Below are 17,772 nucleotides of genomic sequence, written 5' to 3'. Positions count from 1 at the left end.
CAGAATGAGAACTCAGCACTTCTTACCCAGCTTCCCAGCCTTCACCTGCGCCTCTGCACAGCACCCCATGACAGCCTTTTTGTCAGGGATTTGCCTGCTTGTTCTCTGGACACCTTCACACATGTGTGCCTCCATGCATTCTATGGCAGTGACTTCAAAATTCAATCACACGTATTTCCTTTTGCTTGTTTTCAAACCACTGCAAGATATTTCATTTGATCTGATCCTTGTTCTTACATCATGAGGAGGATTTCCCCTATTCACCCTTAATCTGCCATTCATGTTTGTATATAACTTGTATCCTCTCCAATAGTACATAAAGGACATATAAATATCACAATTATTTAGCATTTGACAAGCCATCAAAAGTTAAGAAAAACATCTTCCTCGGGTACAGCATCAAATCAAATTCCCCCATAAAGGAATGGCTGCAGGAGTGCTGACCACAGCTATGTGGCCAATGGCAATCAGCCTTTGGGCAGATCAATTACAGAAATAGATCTCTGTGTGTGTGCTGTTGGGAAAAATGAAAAGTAACTCCTGATCTTCCTCGGCAGGCAGCTGCTGTTCTGTGCATCACAGGAGTGGCCCTGCTTGTATCTGATTTCCTTTGATGCAGACACGGGGCTGAGGAAAGCTGCTATAGGAAAAAGTGAACAGCACAAAACACTACGATTAATTTGAAATAACTAATTGGGCTGCAGCTCTGGAGGGTGATGTAAGGCTCCGAGATAAGAGAAGCACAGATCTTTCTGTTTGTTTGTTTGAAGTGAAGGATCACTTCTATGTAAGTTTCTTATTGGTTTGCTGCAGGGAGGACAGCTCCATTTTCTTGCTGCATTTTGTTTGCAAATGTTGAAAAGGATGACCTTCCAGGTTATTTAATGAACGTGCTGAATACCTAAATATCCACCATTGCTTTTACTAAAGTGTTGGCCTTGGTCTTGTTGGTCTTGGTATTATGGAAAGAGGAATTTTCAGCCAAATCGTTTTTTTTCTAAGATCAGTTCAGTGGAAGACACAGCAGGGCAGGCAGCTGCATTGCTGCAGCATCCGGGAGCTGCGAAGGTGCACAAAAATGTTTGCTTTGAAAAATCAGGCTGACATTTTTTTTGTCTGCTCAGGTTGTGATTGTGATGGGTGAGAAACTGCTTTGTCCTCTGCAGAAGAGTTGTAGCTTTATCCTTTTCCCTGCTCAGCAGCACAGAGCTGCGACTTTCCAACGGTTGTTTGGGAACACAGGAGGAGGGGATGCAGTCTCAGGAGTGTGGGTGCTGCGCACTGCAGGTCCTGAGAGCCCTCTGCTCCCTGCAGCAGTGATCCTTTAGCAGCATGGGAAGGGTGGTTCTGCTTACAGCCAATGGGGTTTTAATGGAGTGAATATCTGTCTCCGTTCAGGGGAATATTTGCTCCATTGGAGCTTCAAATGCGTGTTTGGAGATAGCAGAAATCCAAGGGCACACGTGGGGGATCAGTTTGAAGTAGAGCTTTACTGGAGGTGCAGCTCTGAGCTGGCACTGCGCTGTGCACACAGCTTCCTGCAGAGCCATGCATGGCATCACTGAAGTGTGCTGGGCCTGGGATGCAGTGCTGTGATCTGCTCCTTTCCCACACACAGGGCTGGATTCAGGATTACACGTTACAGATACGTTAAATGCACGGAAATACACCATCAAACCTACTGCAAACACAAAGCATTTTCTGTGCTCTGGAGTAAATACAGTCTGACAGAAAAAGAGGGATTTGCTGCCGAGTCTGGACAGCCTTCCCCCTGAATTACAGCTTCGTATGAAATGTGAAATCCCGAATGTACTCATTTACACCAGCAGTCCTGGTTACCCCTGAGCTACTGCTGCGACAAGCATTCACAGATTGCTGAAGTGCTTCCATTTTAGAGAACAGAACTGTGCAACTTTCTGATCAGAAACAGAATTTCTCTGGCTGCCAATGAGAGAAACACACTTCAAACAGGAAGGTGTGCATCTTTCTGAAGGCCAGAAGAAAAACACCACAACAGTGGTAGAAGAGTGAGAGAGATTCTGTGTTTATTTCTGAGAAACAAAGTGGTCCATTTGTGCACTGATTGTCCAGGCTGATCCCAGCTGTGCAGGAGCCAGGCTTTGCAATGCCATCTCTGTGCTGCAGTGCACAGATGTGCCTTTCCTAGCGGAAATCAATGCAGCTGCAGGATGTCTCCAGTGCTGCTACTGTCCATGGCTTCCTTGATTAAACTCTGCTAAAGCCTAATTACCTGGAATGCCTTGCTATTTCCTTGGCAACGCTCACACAGTTGCCAGAGCAGGAAGCATTTTATCAGGACATTAGAGCCACACATAGCACACGCTGCACAGAGAGAATTACTGTCCCCAGGGCCAGAGGACATCTGTGTGCCATGCAGTGCTGGCATCCAGCAGGAAAGCAGCCTCTGTTGTCCTGGCACCAGCCCTGATGGCAGACAGGTTCCATGTGGGTGCAGGAGCTCCTTGCAGGCTCTCAGGGCAGTGGGTGTGGGGGGGCTGGCTGTCCCATTCCTACCTGGCACTGCTGCTACGTTGCAAGCAGTGACAAAACCCACGTCTGTGTGACATTATCCGTTGGCAATCCATGGCTCGAGCCTTCTCCAAGCAAGGAACAGAAGGAGAGCTGTCACGTTAACATTTCAGCTGACTCCAACCTCCTCCTTTTTCTTCTTTTTCAAGCCTGTGCATGAAATCCGCCTCTCCTTCCCCACGCTGCCGGATGGAGCTGTGGCACAGCAGTGTGAGCAGTTGGCCGTCTGAACTCTCCCTCTGCCAGGAGGGGCTGAGTCACAATGCAGCACAGGACAGCGGTGATGGATCCGGAGAGGTTCTGATCCTGCAGTGCTGCACCAGACCAGCTCAGTTGTTCTGAAGGTTGTTTTCTCTGCAATGTAGGCCCAGGCTGTCCCAAGGCAACAGCTGCTTCTCAGCCCCTTCCTTGCTTCTGGTGCTCCGTACAATCAAAGCTTGGGGCACAGCATTTCTGATTGGAAGGGGTAAACTTGGTGAGTGGGAACTGCAGAACGGCGCCCACAGAGGGCAATTCTGCAGCGGGGAGCAGGCAGCTGGGTGCTTTGTTCTGCCATCCACCGTTTCACATCAGGCTCAGGACTGCCTGGGGGCTTCTGCAGACCCTCCTCACCGTGCCAGCTGCTGCAGAGGGAGCTCCACCATGGGAGCTGATGGGCAAACAAACTGAAAGAGGTTACAAATTGGTCTGTAACCACCGGGAAGAAAGAATGTCCTTTGCAGCCATTAAGTTACTGTAAAAGATGCGTAGGGAATTCTTTACTTCTGAGATCCCTTCCTTTCTTGCAGCCCCTTGCTAAGCACTTCCCAAGCCCTGGTGCCCACAGGGGAAAGACCCCATGCCAGAACCAGAGCTCTCTGCTCACTTGGTGGTGCTGGAGGAAGAAATCCCAATGCTCATTTTGACCCCACGATTGTTCAGATGGCCAATAATGATGGCAGTGATAAAGAACATTTAATAAAATGCGGGTTTCCAAAAGACAAGGCTTTTGCAGTCTGCTGTGTGTAGATGATGAAAATGCTAATGATAGCTCATGAAGTTCGAGGCCAACCCGAGTTACACCTCTTTCTGTGTGATCACATTAGCAATTGCATACAGGCGATTCAGCCACTGCAGATTTATTGCCAAATAAGAACACAGCCTCCCCAGGCCACACTCAGCATCCTGCAGCTGTTGAAGCTCTCCAGCCCTGTCCTGCAGTAGGAGCAGGGCCTTGCACCTACCTGGCCTCCTTACAGCCAGAGCAAACAGTAGCAGCTGAGCTCTGCACGAACAGCACTGGGAAGTTCTTTGCATCCCAACCAGTTGCCTGTGCTGTCACATAGTCAGGTTTGTCCTTTGCTAGTCATATTTGCAAACATTTCCCAGGGCTTTTTTTTTTTTTATTTTGTTTTCCAAACAATGTTTTGAAAGTAGCTCCTTTGTACAAGGAGCTCTATTTGTGTATGACTGCTAGAAATTGTAGACAAATAAGGCTGTCTCTAATCCATTTGTTATGAAATGTCATAAAAACAGCAGAGAGAGAATAATGCATGGTTTCTACTATGGGCAGTCCTCCTCTCTGGGTGCAGCTGTGCTGGGAGTGAAGGTTCTCCCCATTCCCAGCTGCTGCCCACCATCTCAATCTGCCACAGATTCAGGTGTGACTACTTTCTAATCACTTTCATCAAGAATGAACCTGATAAGCAGAGACCTTCCCTGTCCTATAGTTTGAAGCCCTCTAGCCTGTTTTGTTTGTTCCCATCTGCATCAGGTGCCCAAGCAGCTCTGGGGGATGATCTGAGCAAGTAATTGTAATGGAGGTGAGCAGGTAGGACTGTGTTGGGAGTGTTTTCCTTCTGAAATGGCATGGCTATATGTATAGGAGAAAGCTTGTGTGTATGATAAAGTGGTGCTCAATGGTCCATAATAATCGAAGAGACCATCAGAGATCTATTGATGAACTCCTTAGCAGCTTATAAGGAAAGTGTGTGCCAGGAGCTGAGCCGAGTCTATTGGAAGGTGCTCTGCTCTGCCCTGGCTGTGCTCTGCTCTCTGTGCTGCATTGGCAGCACGGTGCCTCGGCTGGCAGCAGTGCTGCAGTCACTGAGAGCTGTGCTGCTGATGGTCTCATTTCTGTGGATTCTGTTGACACTTTTGTTGTGACTCTGGGCTAGGAAGGTGTGCTCTGTTTTTGTCTGGCTTTCTTCCTTTTGTTTTTCTCAGCCCTTTTCTCCAGGGTCAGGGATACACGCTCCTCGATTCTCTGTTCTTCTTTCTGTAAGCACAGTAGATGGGAACAAACTGTCTGTTGTTCTCTTTGCAAACGCCGGAGTGCTGAAATGAGCCCACAGATAACAGATTGAAGCAGCAATAATTGGGAGAGAAGAGAGAAATAGAAGGAATGTAAACAAGTCACTGCTGTGACAGTGGAAGCCCCAAGTAAATGTGTTAGGCAGATAGAAATCCTCAGCTTTAATGAAATAGTTGCTGGAGGTTTTCTAATGCTTTTGGAATATAAACCCAATAAACACCAGAAGTTGCCCTTGGCTACAGAGCTTTAGGGCAGGTTTCCCATTCCCAGTGTCACTTGTTTGGCACTGAGCTTGATCTGGACCCTTCCTTCAGCACATGGCACACTCTCCTAATCCTTGCTTACAGCTCAGTAAAGAGCACACTTCAGTATTTATGTTTCTGGGGATTACCTGCTCTAGTAGATGTGCTTACTTTGCTGCTCCTTACTCATTATAGATGGCCAGAGCAGATTACAGCCACGAGACCTTTCATGGCTCTAATTCCTATGTCCTTTTCCTTATCGCTGTTTAACTTTCATACAGCCGAGTTAAAAACTTTGAAGAAGAACAAAGTGGAGATTGAAAGCTCCCCACGCAGGGGGAAAAGCTCTGGGGAGCAGCGGCTGCACAAGAATTTTAAATAGAAATGCTAATTCTCTGATGTCAGCCCCTGAATGGCGCTGCCCAAACCCTGCTGTGCCCTCCCAGCAGCTGCTCTGGGCAGAGCTGTGCCCCCCAGAAGGTTTCTCCAGAGCCTCAGAAGGACGGGTGCCTCTTGAAGACTAAATGCACACAGACTGAAGAGCAGAGGATTCCAAACCTGACCTATAATTGGTGCTGAGTGGGGGCTGCCGCATGGAAAGGTTCAGCCATCCTGGAAAGGAGAAATTCTAGTGTAAGAACTGCATTTCTAGAGCTCTGTCATTGAATCTAGCTGTCAAAGCAGTAGATGACCTAACAAATGGCCTGAGATGCTGTAAGTGGTAGCTAGCAAAACTTAGTAAATAAATGGAGGTGATGATTTGGGTGGCAGCCAGGTGTTGTGCAGCTCTGGCTGGGTACAGAAATAATGGTTTGTGTCAGAGTGTAGCTGGAAGAGTTGCTTCTAAATTGCACCATTTATTTGTGGGAGTGAACAGGACGAGTCAGGACTATTGTAGGTCGTCCATGTCTTATTCTCTGCTGGCAAATAGAGATGGATTGCTGGGCACTGGGGAAAACTTCCCTATGCTAGCAGCACGAAACCTATGTGAGCTTCTTTCTAAAGCCGTATCTCAGGGATATGCTTCCCCAGTTTCAAATACTGTCCCCATAAACTGTGGCTTGTTACTCTAGGAAGCATCCATATTCTTTGTATGAGCCTTGGAAAGATGTGACACTTCCACATGCTGTGGGAGGACCCAGTCCCAGCAACTGCTCTCTCCTCTTCCCCTTGGTATTCATAAAGCTCTGCCTATGCTCGACATATGGGCATGCGAAGTAACTGTGAATTGGGAAACAAAGGAACTGTTTCTTTAAGCCCTCTTTTCACTGGCAAAGTGTGGTGTTCGTGGTCTGGGATCTTTGGCCAGAAAAGTTTGGAGAAGGGAAGGGCAGAGCCTGGATTGCTGTGGCAAGAGTCCTCTTTAGAGGTGAACAACTGCACGAGGGAATCTCTTGGTTGTCTGCTTGTGCCACTCACATTGAAAATATCTCTGTTGACATTCTAAAGGCACACGTGGGCATCCTTTCAGAAGGGTGGAAAGCAGCAACGCGGCAAAATGTGCCGCAGTTTCGGATACAGCTTTGCAAAGCCAATGCTTTGTTCAGAAGGCTTTGAGATGGCAAGTGGAAGTATTGCTCTGAGCAGGGAAGAGAGGAATTAGCAGCTCAGGAGTGTTTCTCTTATTAATTTTGCAGAAGCACTAATGTTAGAGGGTCAGCCTCCTGATGATGAGCTGTGGGATCCCAAACCTGCAATGTGAACATTAAGGATTGGGTTGGGTAGGAATAAATGCATCAGATACAGCTGTTAGCATGAAATATGTATGAATGAGGTGCAGCGGATGTATGGCAAGGTGCAAACTGCTGAAGTCTTGGAGCCTCCAAACTTCTTGGCTAAGTTAAAGTGAGATTTCTGCTGCAAGATGGGTGCATTCTATCCAAGTAACACTCCAGAGAGAAGTGCTACTGTCTCCTCCATTTAAGCTAAATGCTCAGAGTTCATTAACTAAAAAGTTCCATTCTTTTCCACTCTCCTACACAGTGACCTTCTCACCCTGCTCAGTGTGGTGTGCTCTGCTCTGCAAGGCTGCCACTGAACCAGGGCCCATTCCCATCTGTATTACTGACCTGGGTGATGGGGCACAGCAGCTCACCCCAGTGAGCTCACGGCACACTGGGACCAGCTGGGAAGCAGCTCTACAGATGGGCCTGAGCTTCCTGGTGGTCACCACACTGAAGATGAGCCAGCAGTGTGATACTGCTGCAAAAGGAAAAAGTCTGGCTGCGTTAGTAAGGGTACCGCAGTCCAGGTGAGGGTGATCCTCCTGCCAGGGCACAAGGAAGCTATTTATGCTGAGTTGGGCCAAGCACTGGGGTGGGCAGCCTGGAAAAGCTGTGGGGCCTTGAGGAGATGCACTGAGTGCTGGTGGCCAGAGGCTGAGTAATCTGCTGTTCTGGTGTGGCCTTAGCAGGAGGTGAGCCACGTGTCTCCAGAGGTCCTCATCAGCCTCAGCTGCTCTAAGTGCTGTGAGCTGGTCACTGATCAACCAGCAAAGAAAGGAGAATGTGTGGCCTCACGTCCTCTAGACTGAGGTCAGTGACTCAGTGCTAGTGGGCAGTGCATGTGCTGTGGTTCCATGAATGGAGGAAACCAGATGCACTAGAAAGAACAACTGAGAGAAGGTATGGAAAGGGAAAGGAAATGACTGTTTTTCTTCTTTTTGTGGCATTACGATGCAAGAGAAAGTGGGAACTTATTTATCACCTTCCAAAAACAAAAATGAGTATTCTGCATTTATATTTGAGGCCATTAATTATCCTCGAACAGTACAGTTGGGTGACAGAGCAGTGAGTTACTGTGTGGAGCTCCAGGACAGTTAAGGCATCATAATGGATCCTATTAAAGGGAAAGCAGCCTATAAAGTGATGAACAGTGCTGGTTAGGCCAGGTGAATGATGTACCAGCCACCAGAGCATCACCAGCCACTTACCATATAGGAGCAATTGAGCACAGGCTGTGTCATGTTGGGATGCATTCAGATAATCCAGTTACATATAAACCATACTGGTGGATATACACTGTACTGTCTAGGGATGCTTTATGCTGTGGAATGATGACATAGACTTCATTTTCACATTTGACATATTCCTCTCTGTTTCCCTCCTGATATGGTAGTATTGCAATGGGAAGTAATCTTTCTTCTGCAGCAAGTGTTTGGCTTGAGTGACTTTGAGCACTGCTGGGAAGTTGCATCAACTGGTGAACACTTCCCCTCCCGTCCTTTTGTCTGTGTGGAAATGAGGAATGTGCGCAGATTAATTAGCACTGAGCTCTGTACAGAGCAACGTGCGAAGCTACTCAAAACTCTGTTGACGCAATAACAGTTTGCAAGTAATGCATTTTGCAGTGATCAGTGTCAATGGAAAAAGGGCTGTTCTTCCAGCTGGTCATCACTAACTGCCATAAAATACTGCCAACGAGGTTAAAACATTGCAGTGGAACCTGAATTTTGCAGATTTGCTCATCATACCATCTCTACTTAGATTTCAAGCCAGTGCCCCACCAATTGTTGCAGTGGAGATGCTTGTTTATCCTCACAAGCAGCGTCCTACTTACGAATTTGATCATCCTTTGTGGGGATCTGAGCCCTCTTGTTCAGTCACAACATTGAGAACCACTCTAGCACTCACTTCTGTGCTGTGCTATTGCCTCGGAGCCTCCTCCTTTCCTCCAACTGGGAGCCAATTAACCCATCCCTAGGAGAAGACAAATAAACTCTGATATCTAGATGACACCACTCAAACAGCAGCCAGGACTTTTATTAGTTGTTTAAGCCAGTTTTAAAGAAAAAAATCAGTGAGGTGACCATGTGAGAAATCTTCTGTCCCCTTCTACTGGGGAAACAAACATGGAGCTGACAGAAGTGCTTCTGCTGTGTGCTAATGGATACTTGGCTGAGGGCGAGGCTGAGTGATGTAATTTCTATTTTGCGGAGCAATCCCTTGGGGTTCTGCAGGTGCCCTGAGCAGGCTTAGCTGAAAGCCATGCTTGCCATTAATTCCAGCTCACAAATCCCAGCACTGAGAGACGATGCTGTGAAAAATGCAATGAAACTAAATGGTTGTTGGGGTTCTCAAGAAAAGTGACCACAAGCAGCAAGTTCTTGTGATTGCCTGGAGTCTATAAAGAGCTGCTGTGCTGTGATGCCTGGTGGCACTGAAGTCAGTTACCCAGTAACTTTTTTTGGCGCTCACAGTGAGTGGCTGCATGGCTGAAGGAGCGCCGTGCGAACGCCATCTGTGTGAGTAACGGCCGGTGGCTCTGAACAGCAGTTTGTTCAGTTATGTAAACCTAAAAGGCTCAGCATGCTTCTGGGAACACCAGGAGCAGCAGTGGTGTGGTGCTGTGGCCAAGGTGGGATCTGGCCATCGGGGGTTGGAGCAGAGCGGTGCTGTTGGCAGATCACTGCTCAGCTGCCAAACAAAACTGTGTCATAAGGACAGCAAATGCTTCTCTGAGCTCCAAACTCCTCACTGGCAGCTCAGTGCCGTGGTGCACAGCACTGCCTGTGCTGTGGTTGCTGTGGCTGTGGCAGAGCCACCACTGCCAGCAGGTGGGGGGCTGGGGAGAGCTGCCTTAGTGCTGGGCTGTGGCTCTGTGTGGTGTCAATGCTTGGGGTGAGGGGCTGTTCAGGATGGTCAGTGCCTGCATTCCCAGAAGGGTAATTGATGCAAGATGGCCATTTCTCCTTTTCTCAGATGAAATATTTCATGTGGTCACAGATTAAGTAAATACGATTGAGAACAACTTTGCCTTCTGTTGATTAATATTCTACTTAAGGTGTATAATTTTTCCAGTGTTCAGTGTGACTCATTTTTAGCCTTGGTGTGATTTGTTCCTCAGCTCTGAGCAATGGGAGCTGTGGTCCCTTAGTGCTGGGGGAGCTGAGCTGTAGGTGTGGGCTGCAGCACCTGCAGGACCTCCTGGGGCACGGGGGGCTCTGGATGATTGTAAGGGATGCAAACCGTGCGGTACTGTGTTGTGTTCCAGAGGTGGAACAAACCTGCCTGACCCATAGCAAGGGGGGGGAGCAGCCCTGGGTGTGGGGCAAGTGGGCTAAAACCACTGTTAGCTTCATGGCAAGGTTCCATTAGCTGCTCTGAAATCTGCTTCGTGTCCTTCTTGTGGGGTTTCCAGTTCTCGAATCGGTCCCCCTGTTGGGTGTCAGAATTTGGGGTAGAAGGAAAAAAAAAAAGATTTGGCAGGAAAGCAAAACAGAACCAAATAAATGACCAATCCTGGCAGCAATGCTTGGTTTGTTCACAGCCGATGTTTTCCTTTCACTTTATTTCCTTAGAAATATGACTAACTATTTTTTTTCTCCCCTGGTTTTGTGAAATCAATTTGCAATTGAGATGCGTTTCTGCGATCCCAGCAGTGCCGGCTCTGGCGTCGCTGCTCTCACCGAGCACCATATGCTTCCTTCTGTTTGTTTGCTGCCTCCCAAACACTCCCAGATCATCTCATTGGTGAGTGCATGACAAAGTACCAGGAAGATGTTGGCACACAATGCTGCCGTTCCTACAAAAGGGGAAGAAGAGAAAAAATGCTTTCATTTTCTGAAGAAAAAGATAAGGAGTTGTTTTGGGAACCCAGCTGACAGTTGTAATAGCTGTTAATGTTTTTCATCTTAAGAGCAAGAATTTCAGGGGAGGCAGGTAAACTCTGCATTAAATCTTCATTCAAAAGAAAGGCAAGCACCACCAAACAAAAAAACCAAACAGCTCTGCACCTGACTTTCAGGAGGTCTCTTGTCAGAGATACAAGGGAAATGCAGTGGGGTTTTCAAGAGTACCTGGAAGTTAAGTGCCTTATTTGCATCCACCCACATTAGCAGGAGTTGGTCCTAGATCCCACTCTCTTATGTGAATATCTTCTGTCATGTGAGTAGCAATACAAAATAGAGAATAGACATTATTCTGCTGTTCTGGGAAATAATATAAAAACAAAACAAAAAAGCCCCCCACATTTGAGAAGTGTTTTAGTAAGAAGTGCTCTTTCTCAGCAAACCAGCCTGCATTTGCTGCAGATAACATCTGTGTTTTTGAGGACCCTTTTGGATATTGGGGTGCAGTGAGAGCCACTGCTTTGATCAGCTTTAATGTAAGCTGATCAGACCCTGGCAGTGCCTCTCCCTGCTGTGCTGCTCTGCAGCAGAAGGAGCTCCTGCAGTGTCCTGCATCCCATTGGGCTCCTGCTTGAGGCCATTGCACGCAGCCTGCCCCACATCTCAGCTCTGCAGGACAGTGGAGCTGTGGAAAATTGCTCAATGCATCAGCATTACTGAACTCAGTGATGGTGAATCACCCTCTATGCACCCACAGGAGGGATCCAATGCAACTATCTGCCTTCTCAGACCTTCTGCTTCCCCTGCTGCTCTGATGTCAGCATCCTGTGTGCACCAATAAGTCACTGTTGAACACGGAGGGTTCTGCCACTGCATGGGGGGGGGGGGGGGGGGGGGAAGCTTCTTGCTGCTGTTACTGATCCATTGCATCCTGCAGAGTGGTGGAGATCACCTGAATCCTTAGAGCTGGTGTAGCAGTGCTGTTCTGTGCTCGCTGGCAGCAGCCAGGACTTCAGCCATAGCCTTACTACTGATGGTTCATCTGCCAACTATCAGAGCTTCACCTTGCTCTTTGCTTCCCTCGGCTCAGCTCCTCCATGTCGGTATCACTCCTCACTCACGAGGATGCTCCCTGAGCCCACCAGCAGAGTTCTTACGTTTGTAACCTGAGGGCAATCTGTTCTCAGTGACCATCGGTCCTGCGGTGCTCCAGGGAGAGGTGCAGGGGGAGCTCCCTGCAGCCCTTTCTGGATCCTGCAGCCTCTTCTTCCTAAGAGGAAAACTCCCTGAAGTCCTCCCTGAAAAGAATCAAAGGAATTTTGGTTTCAGAGGCATTGTTTGCGTAATTTAAAATGTTCACTTTGCAAACGGTTTTGTTGTAAATTTTTAGGGGCTGAGACTTGCAGAACTGAGTGCGGCTCTCAGACATTGCGGTGCTCTGGACAGCTTAAATCGTTTTCTTTCCTTGTGTGCCCCCAGGACGGCCCCAGTTCTGTGAATCAGCGCTCCCTGGGATGCGCTCACCCAACCCGGAGCCCCGGGGCTGTGCAGGTGGTGGTGAAGCCGGGCTGTTCTGTGTGGCCGTGCTGACATTTCCCATCAGGTTGTTCCCTCCGAGTTAACAATGTTTTTCTTTCATGCAGCTGTTTACCATTAAATAAAATTGATGGTTCCCCTTGCAACACTGTTGTCATTTCCCTTGCTGAGTTGTTCAAACCAGCTCCCTGCGCTCACATCTCTCCTCAGGCGACTTTCTTTTCTATGTTTCCTAACCTTTTCACTTGGACAGCGTGATGATGTTTGTGCTCTCTGAAGGCAGTGGTGGAGCAAAACAAATGGCCCTGGTGATCCCAGCTCAGGGGGACTGTGACCCTTCTGGGCTGTCTGTGCTGCGCTGTGCAGCTGCAGGCTGTGAGCCCGCTGCCTTCCTGAGGCACAGCGGCTTCTGTTTGCACAACTGCCTGCCTTCTAGACAGAGTCACATATGTATGTGTATGAAATATTTAACGTACATAAATCTGTGTGTAAATGGGAATGCCTGCACCCATGGAAGGAAGCAGGCTGCTTTGCTCTGTAGCTGATGGGAGGATCAGTTTTTGTTGGAGCAGAGCACGTTAGAATGCTTGGACCTGACGACACCTTCATTATCTCTTCTTCATTGCAAAGAGCAACCCGGAGGCAGTCTGTAATCAAAGCAGGTGGAGCAGGGAGTCCTGCACTGCTGGGATGCTGCGTGGCATGGTGGTGTGTGTGTGTGTGTGTGTGTCTGGTGGTACGGGGGGCCCAGTGCTGCTGTGGGTTCTGCCCCAGCACAGCAGCCTCAGGAGAACCACCTGCAGCAACCCCAGGGTCAGAACAGGGTGGTGATGTCTTGCATACGGCTCTCAGTACTTCCATCATCCAGGACATGAACAGCCACTGAAATTGTACAGGCGAGGGACGAGAGCTCTGCCTGCTGAGCTTAACCTTTTGCAGAACTTTTTCTTTCCATCTACATGTGCAAGGCAGTGATGCTGAGAACAGCTGGGGTTCAGTGAGAGGTGTGACATGCTCCCTCTAACGTGTCCCTTCCCTGCAGATGCTATGGAGCAAACCTCCCCTGTGCTGCTGCTGCTTCCTCTTCTGGCTCTGTCCCCCTGCTCTGGTGCCCTGCTGGCCCTGCGCTGAGGTGCAGAGAGCTTTCTGACCACCAAGCTGTGTCCTCACTTACATCTGGATGGCATAGCTGTACAGGTGCATAGATACACAAAGAAATTCCTCAATTATTGCTCTGTAGGGCCTCACACAGCACTTCTGCCTATGGTGGTTTGGGATACAGCAAATGGCCGTGCTGCAGGTGCAGGGAGCAAGAAGCACCACTGTGTCTGGCTGCTGGGATGGAAGTGAGCTGGTTCTAATGGTGGGATGTGTTCAAATTGTTATGGTATCTTTTTTTACTCCCACCTTATTACTATTATTTTTATTTATTTGCCACCAGGCTGCTTTCTGGGCCTAATTAAATGCTCTGCTAATCCAGAGCCAGGTTTCGATTCACAGAGTTCAATCTGGCCCTCTTATGCTCCTGGCAGCAAACCCTTTTGCTTTGACAATGCATCTTCCCAGCAGGACCAGGAGGTGTTCTCCAGCTGAGATGTTCTTTCCCACCAGGGACTCATTTTCTCTTGCACTCTCTGCCATTTTTCACCTGTGCTATCCTTCTGCTGGAACTCAGGCTTGCAAATTCCAGTTCCTTTGAACAGCTTTTTCCCCCCCGGTAAGAAATGCAGATCCTGCAGTCCAAAAATAGAGGTGATTCCAAGAACGTATCAGCTGTTAGGGCTTTCTGCACTCCTGGATTCTTAAGGATGTTTTTAGGTTATTCTGTTTCCTATTCTGATCAACAGTGTTACTTTCCCTACATGCCCACATTTCTTACAAGTTCTCCTATGATGCTCCCTAATTAACACCCAGCACGTTCACAATTAGCAATCAGTTTTTACACAGTTGAGTTTGTTTCAAAATATACGTTGATATTTTAGCATGCTCAGTCATTCACTAAAGATGCTGAGAAAGCAATGGGGCTGAGATAACTGGTGGTTAAAATACAGTGCAGAAAAGGACAAAAGACTGCGTTTGCTCTCCGGTGGGGCTGCCATGCTGTCACACTGCCTCAGCCCCCATGGCTGCGGGGAGCAGCGCAGTGCAGTCTGGGTGCAGAGAGGTGCTGCTAATTGCAGCCCTGCAGGGGTGGAAGCGAATGGTGAGAGCTGAGATTGGGCCGAATGAGGATGCGGCGGTGCAATTTTGGTCCTTCTGGCTTTGACTTGCTTATGGCTGCTGCCAATTCTTCCTTAAAACCCCACCTTTCTGCTACAGATTGAACATTTTTTTCCCTAGAAGAGCTTGCCTGGTGGAGCTGAGACTAATGCCAGCAGGACAGAGAACTGTTTCACAGACTTCAATGTTTTTCCTGCTTAGAACTGAAAGCACTGCTGAGCACATCCCTTTATTGCAGTCTTTACTTCAACACAGGATTGCTTTTTTCCCCGGGGGTTTGTTTTGTCGAGTGCCCTCAGTTTCACTAATGAATGAAGTGCTCCTCCTTAGTCGCTGCACTCACTTCAGGATGCTGCTGGGACACAGTGTGACACAGCATGCAGAGCTCCCTGTCACAGGGCTGTGGCTGCTGGTTCTCCCGCAGCTGTCGGAGGACAGCGAGAGTCAGATCGCTTCCTCCCAGCAGTGGGGCATTCAGGAAGATAACGCGAGGAGAAATAACCACCGAGGCCGGAACTAGAAGCTTAGTGAATGTAAATCGGGGTGTGCTCTCAGCCCGCCCTGCTCTCTGTGCCTGAGCCCGGCCCCCTCCCATCGCCCCTTCTTCACTTTCACGTTGGTTCCCTGCAGTTTGTGTTGCTGGTGGCGCAGCTCTGCCCGGAGCCCCAGGCGAGGTCTGGCGGCGGCTGCTCTTCGTCTGCTCTGCAGCAATTCGGACAGCCTGCTCAGTTCTGCTTGGACTGCCTGCAAGGCTCCCCTGGTTTTGCAGAGTGCAGACAGCCTGTTCTCTGCAAACCGACCCAGTGCCCTGACTCAGCACTGGTTACAAGGTGCAGTACAGGCAGCCTCTTCCCTCCTGTTTGATAAAGAGAAAACAATCAGCAAGCCAATAGTGCTCTCATGTTGCCAAGATAGAAGCTGCTAAATTGGGGCTGAACGTTAAATTGTTTTAAATACGCAGTGCCTCAGGTGTTGCAAAACCAGCTTTGCAGGAATTGGCTTCTTGGTAAGGGCTGCACTGTTAACAGCACACCAGGTCCTACCGAGCCCATGCTCGCTCACAGCCTGTTTCTTTTTCTCTCCCATCCCTTCACAGGTACCTGCTGACATGTGCTCCCCAGCTGCAAATGGCCAACCCTGCCCTAGCACCTCAGCTGCCATCCTGCTCAGTACCAGGTGATTTCTTACAAGAAGAACCAAATAGGTGGTTTCTTTGTTTCTGGGGCTTTTTTTCTACTTAAGAAAGCAAATATTTTAATAATTTTTGATGCTGACGGGGTCTGAAAAGTAAAGTGGACAACTGCCCCAGTGCCAGATGCAGGCTGCTTATTGTCCACTTAGTGGTGACAACTTGCAGCAGAAATGCAAAGCCACAGCTTGAAGCAGTGATGGAGCACCTGGTGGGAAGGCAGGGCCAACCCAGGGGAGCTCAGCTGCATGCAATGTACTGAGTGATGGAAGGGCTGGAGCCGGGATCCACCCCTTCCCTGCCCTCATTTAAAGACTGAAAGTGGAGGTGAGGGTATTTTGTTGGAGATAGCTGTGTACCCGAGGCCTTCTGAAGGTAAGTGGCTTTTTTCTTTTGTTTTTGTGTCTATGGCTGCTGCTTTGAGTGTATCCTCATCTGCTGTAGCCGAGATCTTCGCTGTTCTGCTCTTGTTGCTGTATTTTCCATGATGTTACACAGTTGCAGAATGCTGTTGTCCTCAGGACCCTCTCACTGTGCAGTATGGAAAGTGCAGCATGAAGGGTTTGACTATGGCAGTAAAAGTGAAGGATGTTGTGAGTGAGCAAAGCAGGATGAAGTATTGTACTGCAAGCTGTAGACACACCTGAGGAAAGAATTAATGTTTCGTCAGCTGTTGTGCACTCGTGTTTCAATTCAGAAGTTTATAATGAGTGTTTTGATTATTTCATTTTTATGAATGTGCTTCTACTCCATGTTCTGGTGATACAACAGGAGTATTCTATCTTATAGAAATGGGGCAGTTTTAACTCGTATTGCTGGCAGGAGTGAATCCCCCTCCAGCCCCCTGTGTGTGCTGTTCTGTGGGCTCTGCTTTGTGGCAATGTGGGTCTGTCTCAGGCTGATGGATGAAAGAGTAACATGCTGATGGGCACGTCTTGTGGCAGTCCAGCAGCACACAGCAGCTTTCCCTTTTCTTTCTCATTGGAACCAGTGCTTGAAAATCTGGTTACTTGCTGTGACTTTGGTACAGAACACCATGGCCCTACCTGGGAGCTGTGAAATATACTTTTCCAGTGTGGTTTTTTTTTCCAGATTCTTGAGAGTCCCCACTTTGCTCCACCAAAACCTTGTGTAAGAACCAATGCCACGAGGTCCTCAAATGGTGGCTGCAGAGGGAGGGATGATGAGGAATGGAGGCTGCTCCTCCTGAAGTGATGCTGGGATCTCAGGGCTCCATGCGCTGCCTGCAGCAGCCCCCTCACAGTGCTTGTTTTTTGTGCCCTGTGTTTTAGCGCATTTTTCTGTCATTGCACTGTTCCTGCCTCCAATAAGGTTGTGTGGTTGTTTTCCCTTCCTTTCTTTCACCCCAGGTCCTGCTTCAGAGCCCAGTTGTGCTGTGTGGCTGTGTTTGTCTATGCCTAATTTAGAGATAATCCCATGGGACGTGACAAAGCCAGGGTGATGAAACAGCTTCAGCATGTGGTCAGCTCTGTTTAACCGGGGTTGATGAAGAAAGCACGCAGCAAAACTTGCTTCCCCAGCAGGTTCTGTGAGCAGCAGTTTGTCGGGTTGCATTTCTCAGTGCCGTCTTATGTTAAGTTCTGCTGTGATTGGTGCTGAGCTGCAGGAACGTGGCATCGCCTCAGAGCTTCGGCAGAGCCCTGCAAGCAGCTCCCAGCACAGCTCAGGGTGGGAGGCAAACAGCCCCTGGTACCAGGGTGGGAGTGTGGGTGGGTGTCTGTGGGGTTCCAATTTCGTGCACAGCCCCTGGGCTCCTACATGCATGCTGTGCAGCCCCAGTGTGACCTGCAGCCAATGGGGCTGAACCCAACAGCAGTGCCACAGTGAGATGGGCAGAGCAGCACTGCTGGGTTTGTTCTGTGTAAGCACCATTTCTGTGATATTCGCTCAGTGTTTCTAAAAGCCTGTCGTGGCCTTGAGCTGCAGACGTCCTTCTGAGGCCTTGTTATTTTCTTTGCAAAAGCACGCGGTGCCTTATTTGCTAGTAAACTTGCTCTGAGTAATTAAATCTAAATTGCAGCTGTCAGAAGGAGAGAACAGAGCGGTGATGTTTTGTCTTTGCTCTCTTTGGATGAGGTCGCTGACATGTGAACATCCATCCTCCCTCTGCTCTCTGTGGAAGGATCTCTAAGAGACGTAACTGGAGTGCAGT

Source organism: Lagopus muta, chromosome 14 (assembly GCF_023343835.1).
Source record: "Lagopus muta isolate bLagMut1 chromosome 14, bLagMut1 primary, whole genome shotgun sequence".
Taxonomy (NCBI): Eukaryota; Metazoa; Chordata; class Aves; order Galliformes; family Phasianidae; genus Lagopus; species Lagopus muta.
Note: the sequence above shows the minus strand (reverse complement) of the source record.